Here is an 8,710-nt window from a genome sequence, read left to right on the forward strand (position 1 = left end):
AATGTACATAATTTACCTTGGGCGAGTATGTAATTAGAAAATTAACCTTTTACTTTTCTCCCGTTAATAAGTTACAGAAAATGATAGAAGAATAACACATTAACAACCATGTCCACTGTGCTATTGTGCTTTCAATTTCTAAGTTACTACATAGAAAATGCTTGAAGACAAGAGCCTAAATATGTTAAGGAGAGATGGCGTTTTGCACATATATGGTGACTTAATCCCCATGTTTTCCACATTCCTTCCAATTTTCTTAATAGTTTCCTTAACTGGAGGCAGCATTTTACTCAAATGAGATAGGAAATTCAGGATTCTATTCTTTACCTTTAAAATAATCCTTACTTTTCAGAAAGCATGACATTTGTATAACGTTTACGTGTGCTTTCATGAAAGGGTCAGAAACATGTAAAGTGAGTGTTCTGTGTCCTGAGAAATAGGAACCAGCAGCTCCACTGTCAAATCCTATCCTCCTCCCTCTACAGATGTGGACTTGCTTTCTTACCTTCGAGAAAAGCTTAATTATCTAAACGACAGAATGTGGAGTCATTCTCATTAAATTGAAAGGTTTGAATGCCTCTAACTCTGGAACTCACAGATGATCAGCAGCATTCTCTTTGTGTTTTGAAATCACAGGGTTACGGCTTTGATTTTAGGCAGGTCATTTGTGATACTTCATTTCTCAGAGACCCGACAATGTGTGAGAAGGTAGAAAAATCTGAGATATATTAAAATTGTATATGCTAGAGAAGGAGGCATTGAATCAGTGGACTTGGCCAAGTTTTACTGGCTGGTTGGTTTTTAGCACATTAGTTAAGTTCTGAGAGCCTTATTTTTTCTCTTTGCAAAATGGGGCTTTTATTTTTCTTGGTTCCTCAAAGAATTTCTATTTGGATTAAAAAATATATGCCAAACATTATAAGTGTATGAAATACGAAATGCTATTCCTATCTGCTGGTAACTTTAAGTGGATAAATTTTTATTTCTATAGCAAACCCAAGGTAAAGGCAGGATTCTATGTGTTCTCAGTCTCAAATTCTCTGTAAATATAACTTCCATACTCTAAAAATGTCCTGTATTTCCTTAGTACAGGGGTCATTCATGTATCACCTGTGACCTTGAAACCTTTACCTTTCAACCTCTTGCCTTATCCCCTATCTGTGGTAGGCTAGTTAATTCCCCTTAAAAGATCTGTTATCTCCTAATACCCTTGAATTATACATTTCACCACATATTTATTTATTTATTTATTTTTAGACAGAGTTTCGCTCTGTTGCCCAGGCTAGAGTGCAGTGGCCGGATCTTGGCTCACTGCAAGCTCTGCCTCCGGGGTTCACACCATTCTCCTGCCTCAGCCTCCCGAGTAGCTGGGACTACAGGCGCCCGCCACCACATGCCCGGCTAATTTTTTTGTGGTTTTAGTAGAGACGAGGGTTTCGCCGTGTTAGCCAGGATGGTCTCGATCTCCTGACCTCATGATCCACGTGCCTCGGCCTCCCAAAGTGCTGGGATTACACGCGTGAGCTACCGTGCCCGGCCATTTCTCCCCATATTTAGAAAAGGTCTTTGCAGATGTGATTTAAGAATCTTGAGATGGGGCAATTCTGCTTTATCAAGTAGGGCCTTAATGCAATCATAAGGTCCTTGTAAGGGAATTTGATGCAGGCAGAAGTGAAGAAGCAACGTGACCACTTAGACAGGGGAGGGAATTACGGGGCCACAAGTCAAGGAATTATGGCAGCCACCAGCTGCTGGGAAAAGCAGGGATCAGATTCTTCCCTAAAGGATTCAAGGGGCGTGTGGTACTGTGTATATCTTGATATCTGCACAGTGTAACGATTTTACATTCTGGCCTTTAGAGTGTTAAGAGAATAAATGTGTGATTTATTAAGTCACCAAGTTTGCCATAATTTGTAACAGCAGCCATAGGAACCGACGACAGTGCCCCTACCATCAGACCAAAGAAAATTCTAGCCCAAATGCGGAATGACTGTGCAGCCTCTTTCCAAATACCTAACTTACTCCTCACCCATCTTCTTTACTGCCCCTTTCTAGCTCTTGAGCATTCATCGTAAGACTTTGCAAAATTCAATATTACCTTCCCAATGAGAAACTGTGGGATGCATTATCTTCTCTCATGAATGCTTATTTGCTTGCATCCTAGGTCATTTATGACACAAAAGGAACACTTTTAGATGATGAAGATTGTTGGAGTTAAATGAGTTGTAAAATATGAAGTGGAGTCTCCCAAGTGGAATGATTTAGATAAATTTCTCTTTGATGGTTTGAGGATAGATCTGAAATTTTTTTATTGAGATTCTTTCATTTTCCTTTCTACAGTGAATTGTCATACATTATGTGTCTTAGCAGATTCTCTCTCGTAAGATATGTTGGATGGAAAGATGAAGTATTCTATCTACTCAGATTTTCCTTTCCTACCCCTTTCAACCCATGCTGTTGGCTTAAAAACACTTTCACTGGAAATTTAGTGCCTCTGTTTTTACTCTGAAACAAAACCAAACAAAACAACTTTAAGCTAAAAGAAACTCTTAATGCTATAATGTTAAGAAAATCAATGAGACTTCTTGAAAGGTGACACATATTATATATTTATACATATTATATATTATATGTATTTTATACATTATATATGTAAATGTATATATTTATACACACACACGTATGTGTGTGCACAAGACTTAAGAAACAGAAATTTATTTTCTTATACTTCTGGAGGCTAGAAGTCTAAGGTCAAGGTGTCCATAGGATTGGTGTCTGGTGAGGGCTCTCTCCTTGGCTTACAGTTGGCTGCCATCTCACTGTGTCATAATATATATTCTTCAATAGATTTTAATATAAGTAGGGTAAGAAAAAATAATTTTGTTCATCATTTCTAAATTTTTCACTGTTGTCTGCAAGATTTTTCTTTTCTATATATAGGCTAATATGCTGCTATTTCTGCCACTTTTTAGGATTAATTAACCACAATTGATATGAGTGAATTTACCCAGTTGGCAATGTCTTAAAAACTATAGTGAAAAAGGCTATTTTCAGTTAGTATATATTGAATTAAAGAGCTGTTCATCAGAGATCATCAGTGAATGAGAAACATCTGTATGTGTCAAGTAGGTCATTGAGCTATCCCCTAATATCCAGTGTCTAAGAGAGAATATATTTCTTTATGGCTTTAATGTATTGTGTACTAAGTACGAATAAATACTTAGAGTTTTATGTCTAAGACCACAAAATGATTTTTAAAATAATGCTACTAAACATAATGCAAAATAAATTGCTAAAACAGCTAACAGAGAAAATAATATCAATTAAGTGAAAAGGAGAATTATTTATGGCTTTAACTAGCACATTGATACAGATCTCTAGCATACTGGTATATTTGGTATATTTCTTTTTCTTTCTTTCTTTTTTTTTTTTTTTTTTTTTTGAGACGGAGTCTTGCTCTGTTGCCCAGGCTGGAGTGCAGTGGCGTAATCTCGGCTCACTGCAACCTCTGCCACCCAGGTTCAAGCAATTCTCCTGTGTCAGTAGCTGGGACTAGCAGGTACATGCCACTACACCTGGCTAATTTTTATATTCTTAGTAAAGATGGGATTTCACCATATTGGTCAGGCTGGTCTCGAACTCCTAACCTCAAGTGATCCACCCACCTCAGCCTTCCAAAGTGCTGGGATTATAGGCATGAGCCACCGAGCCCAGCCCGCATACTGGTATATTTCTAATGCTTATCTCTGCAGCCATTTATCTTTTAGCCTTTGCCCCCATTCTTTTACATATTTACTATATTACTGTGCGTGCTTGTATGTGAGTGTGTGTTTTAATTGGTAAGTCAAATGAAGGAGTAAGTTAGAAAATTCTAGACTAGGGATAATATAGGCAAAAATAAGAAAAACAGATGGCCTAGCAAAAAATTAAAGGAGGTTGCACAAAGAAAGACTAAGGCATTCAATATTAAGCTATTTCAGTGAATGAAATAAAAGATTTTGAAGCCTGTTTTTGATCTGGGTACTGATGACAAATGTATATTCCTTAAAAAAATACATTATCTGGTATCCCTGTAACTAGTGCACTTTTCTAAACATGTTGCAAATTTTAAAATTTCACTTAGAAGTGTGAAATAAAGTGCCCAAGACATTGATGAAGAAAGAGGGAAAAACTTTAAAATGAGATTATTGGGAAATATTGAAATCCTATTTTTCTCATATTTTTGAGAACTTGCCCTTTTTAAAGAAAAACATTTTACATTTGATTTAACTCAGCTGCTAATATAGTTCGGTTTGTTAGACATATGTTATTGGTTTGGGTCAGTTACAATTAATATACCATTCTACGAACAATGAGTTTACATGTCACTATATTCATATTTTTAAATTTTGAACAAATGTTAAAGATTAGAAGTTTAAACTTCTCAAGAGTTCATTTCAAAAGCACCTTTCAATTATGTAGGCAACACAAGATGCATTTTATACTTTCCTTATATAAAAAGTTTGGAACAACAAAGGCATTCCATTATTTTCCTGGCATTAAGTAACTTTAAGTAAAGCCAGGGTCTTTTATTAAAATTATAAAAAAAAAAAAAAAAAAAAAGGATTGAGGGCTTACAGTAGGGTTTCCAAAGAACAGTTTCCAGAAACATGTTGAGAAATTTTGTATTGAGAAGAATAAATACTTTATTACTGTTGGTATACTCTTGCATTCACATTTCCACTTGGTTTTACATATTTAAAAATGTGAACACTTCCCTAAATAACAGAGGTCAAATTATAAAGTATATATTCTGCTTAATGTTCACAATCTTGAGAATGCACATTTTATATGGAAATTTGGAGAGTTAGGAGTTTCTAGTCCTACAGGGAGTTAACGCAAAGAATATTCAAAGACACAGAAATATTCAAAGGTATAGTAAGATTTTTCAAGATCTTTTTCTTAAGAAAAAAATTTCAGTATTGCACCTGATGTCTTAGTGTTAGCTGTCAGTCATCTTGACAGGGGGAGATATTTAAGGTCAAATATTGAATAATGGGATGTGGGAGAGGGTGGATAACTTATGTCTTGGATGAAAGTGGAAAAAAATAAATGGAAAAATGGGAGTATGCTTCCATTAGAAAAAATACATGAGAGCATTTCCATGAATAGGTTAGTATAATAATAATCATTGGAGAGCTGCAAGTACATAATGGGAAGGATGTGGTGAAAATGAGAACATCCTCATTTTTGGAGAAATGTTGGTGGACAAATTAGAAAAAATTATAGACCTAAATTGGGGCTCTGGTACTTGAGGTTTTCTTCCTTTGGGAAGAATTCCAGTTCATATCAGCCTTTGTATTACTGTAAAAGGAAATAATAAATCAGTTACACCACAGATATTGGTTCAGAAGTTTCTAGACTTACTAGATACACAGATTTCCCTTGCATTCAGCGGCTGTTAAATTTACCTGGTAATTGGTATTGTAGCACCTCTCAACCTTATTTTATTTTATTTCAGTAGTTTTTGGGGAACAGGAGGTTTTTGGTTGCATGAATATGTTTAGTGGTGATTCCTGAATTTGATTCCTGCATTTGAGTCTTTTATCCCTAACCCCACTCCTACCCTTCCTCCCAGTACCCCAAAGTCCATTATATCATTTTTATTCCTTTGCATCCTTATAGCTCCCATTTATAAATGAGAACATGAAATGTTTAATTTTCCATTCCTGAGTTACTTCACTTAGAATAACGGTCTCCAACTCCAATCAGGTTACTTTAAATGCCATTATTTCAGTCCTTTTATTGCTGAGTAGTATTCCATGGTGAAGATATATGTATAAATACACACACACACACATATATATACATACACACATGTATATACACACATATATGTGATATATATACATATATATATCACATTTTCTTTAGCCACTCATTGGTCAATGGGCATTTAGGCTACTTCCATATTTTTGCAACTGCGAATTGTGCTGCTATAAACATGCATGTGGAAGTGTCCTTTTTATATAATGACTTATTTTCCTCTGGGTAGATACCCAGTATTTTGATTGCTTGATTGAATGGTAGTTCTACTTTTAGTTCTTTAAGGAATCTCCATACTGTTTTCCATTGTGGTTATGCTAGTTTACATTGCCAGCAGTAGTAAAAAAAAGTGTTCCCTTTTCACCACACCCACATCTATTTTTTTGATATTATTTTAATCATAGACATTCTTGGAAGAGAAGGTGGTATCTCACTGAGGTTTTAATTTGCATTTCCCCAGTCATTAGTGATCTTGAGCATTTATTCATATGTTTGTTGGGCATTTGTATATCTTCTTTTGAGGAATGTCTATTCACGTCCTGTGCCCATTTTTATATGAGGTTATTGTTTTCTTCTTGCTTATTTGAGTTTCTTGAAGATTCTGATATTAGTTTTTTGTCAGGTTCTTAGTTTGTTACTATTTTCTCTCACTTTGTGGGTTGTCTGTTTACTCTGTTGATTATTATTATTATTTTTCTTCCTATGCAGAAGCTTTTTTTTTTTTTTTTTTGCTTCCCTTTTAAAACATAAATTCCAATTTCAGATCTCTCTCTCTCAAGTACTGAGTTCCACAGATCTTGAGCGCCTAGGTCAGTGCCACCAGTCTCTTTGCTAAAGCACAGCAAGAGTGACCTTTGCTCCATTTCCCAATAAGTTCTTCATCTCCATCTGAGTGTACCTCAGCCTGGACTTTATTGTTCATATTATTATCAGTATTTTGGTTAAAACCATTCAAAAAGTCTACAGGAATTTCCAAACTTTCTTAACATCTTCCTGTCTTCATCTGAGCCCTCCAAACTGTTTCAACCTCTACCTGTTACCTAGTTCCAAAGTTGCATCCATATTTTTAGATTGTCTTTATAGCAGTGCCCCACTCTCTACAGCACAACTTTCTTGTATTAGTTTTGTTTTCACACTGCTATAAAGAAATACCCTAGACTGGGTAATTTGAGGAGGAAAAATGTTTAATTGGCTCACAGTTCCACATAACTGAGGAAGCCTCAGGAAACTTACAATCATGACAGAAGCCTAAGGGGAAGCAAGGTATATCTTACATGGTGGCAGGTGAGATTCAGACATTGAGAAAGAGTGAGAGAGAGAGAGAGACAGAGTGAGAAAGCAGGGAAAACTGCCACTTACAAAACCATCAGATCTCATAAGAGCTCATTCACAATCCTGAGAACAGTATGGGGAAAACTGCTTCCATGATCCAATCACCTCCCTCTAGGTTCCTCCTTCAATACATGAGGATTACAGTTTGAGATGAGATTTGGGTGGGGACACAGAGCCAAACCCTATCAGATGGCTTTTTTTTCATTGAGGTATATCCCTTCTATGCCAATTTTGCTGAAGGTTTTTTTTTTTTTTTTTAATTATTATCATAAAAGGATGCCGGATTTTGTCAAAGGTTTTTCTGTGTCTACTGAGATGATCATATGTTTTTTGTCTAACTTATTTTTAATCATAGGCCTTTACTCAATAAAATTGTGTCAGAATTAGCTCAGACACTATGAAAGTAGACTAGTCTCAAAGCACATAGCGAAGGATTTAACTAGTCTGGGAAGTGAGAACATGGCAGAAGTCACAGTTAAGCAGAGCCTTGAGGAATGATGTACTACCAAGTTAAAACTGAGTGTGTTTTAGAGGAGGGTGAATAGTGCCACACACAGAGGCAAAAGCACATGAAAAGGCTGACTAGGTGTATCAGCATATTAGTGCATTAGAAAAAGAGTGACACATTTGGGAGAAACTGAAACTGAAGGAAACACAGTGGTGCCGGGAAGCAGGTGGCAGCACCATTTGAAGTAAAAGCAGATAATCAGAAAATAAAGAGTCTTATATTTTTTCTTAAAAAGGGGCTTTATTCTAAATACAATAGAAAGGCTTTGGAGTAAACAGATGATAATGTCTGTGTTTTTGAATGTTTACTGGCTGCAATAAAAAAAAGTGGGTTGGAAGGTGATTCATGTAAAGCTATTGAGTAGTCCAGATGAGAGATGATAGTGGTTTGGCCTGCAACGGGGAAACTTGGATGAATAAAATTTAGTACATTCAAGAGGGACTTAGTAAAGTTTTAATACTGTATTATATAACTTGAGTGAGAAAGTAGTTGAATAGCTCATAGCTTTCTGGTTTCTGTATCTGATTATATAATTCAACCATACAAGAGATGCTGACATTGGAATATCACATTTGATATGTAAGCCTATTGGTTAAGTTTGAGGATAATGACATCAACATATCTTTGAAATATCTAAGTACAGATGAAATATAAGGGGAATAGAGGAGAGGTTTTGTTTACCATACACCTTTAAATGAATGATATTTAAAGCCAACAATGTATGACATTGCTTACAGTGTGAGAAGAAGAGAGAGCCTGAGCTTTGAGGAATTTTAACCAGAAAAATAGCAGAGAGGAAAAAAACCAGTACTGGTCATTGATTGCAAACTGTGAGTCTTTCTAAAATAGTTAACAACAATCTTCAATGCTACTGAGAACTCAAAAAGCTAAGGATTGAAAAATATTTAACTACATTTAGAGAGGACTCTCTGTACAGATTAAGTGAGTCCACAGAGCTTGGTCTTCTACCCGAGACGGAGACGAGATAACAAAGACAGTGCAGATAGTGTTTCACAAAGGTTAACTAGAAACGGAGAGAGAACTGTAGTAGTGATTGAGCAGAAA

This window comes from Rhinopithecus roxellana, chromosome 15 (genome assembly GCF_007565055.1).
Source record: "Rhinopithecus roxellana isolate Shanxi Qingling chromosome 15, ASM756505v1, whole genome shotgun sequence".
In the NCBI taxonomy this organism is placed as follows: Eukaryota; Metazoa; Chordata; class Mammalia; order Primates; family Cercopithecidae; genus Rhinopithecus; species Rhinopithecus roxellana.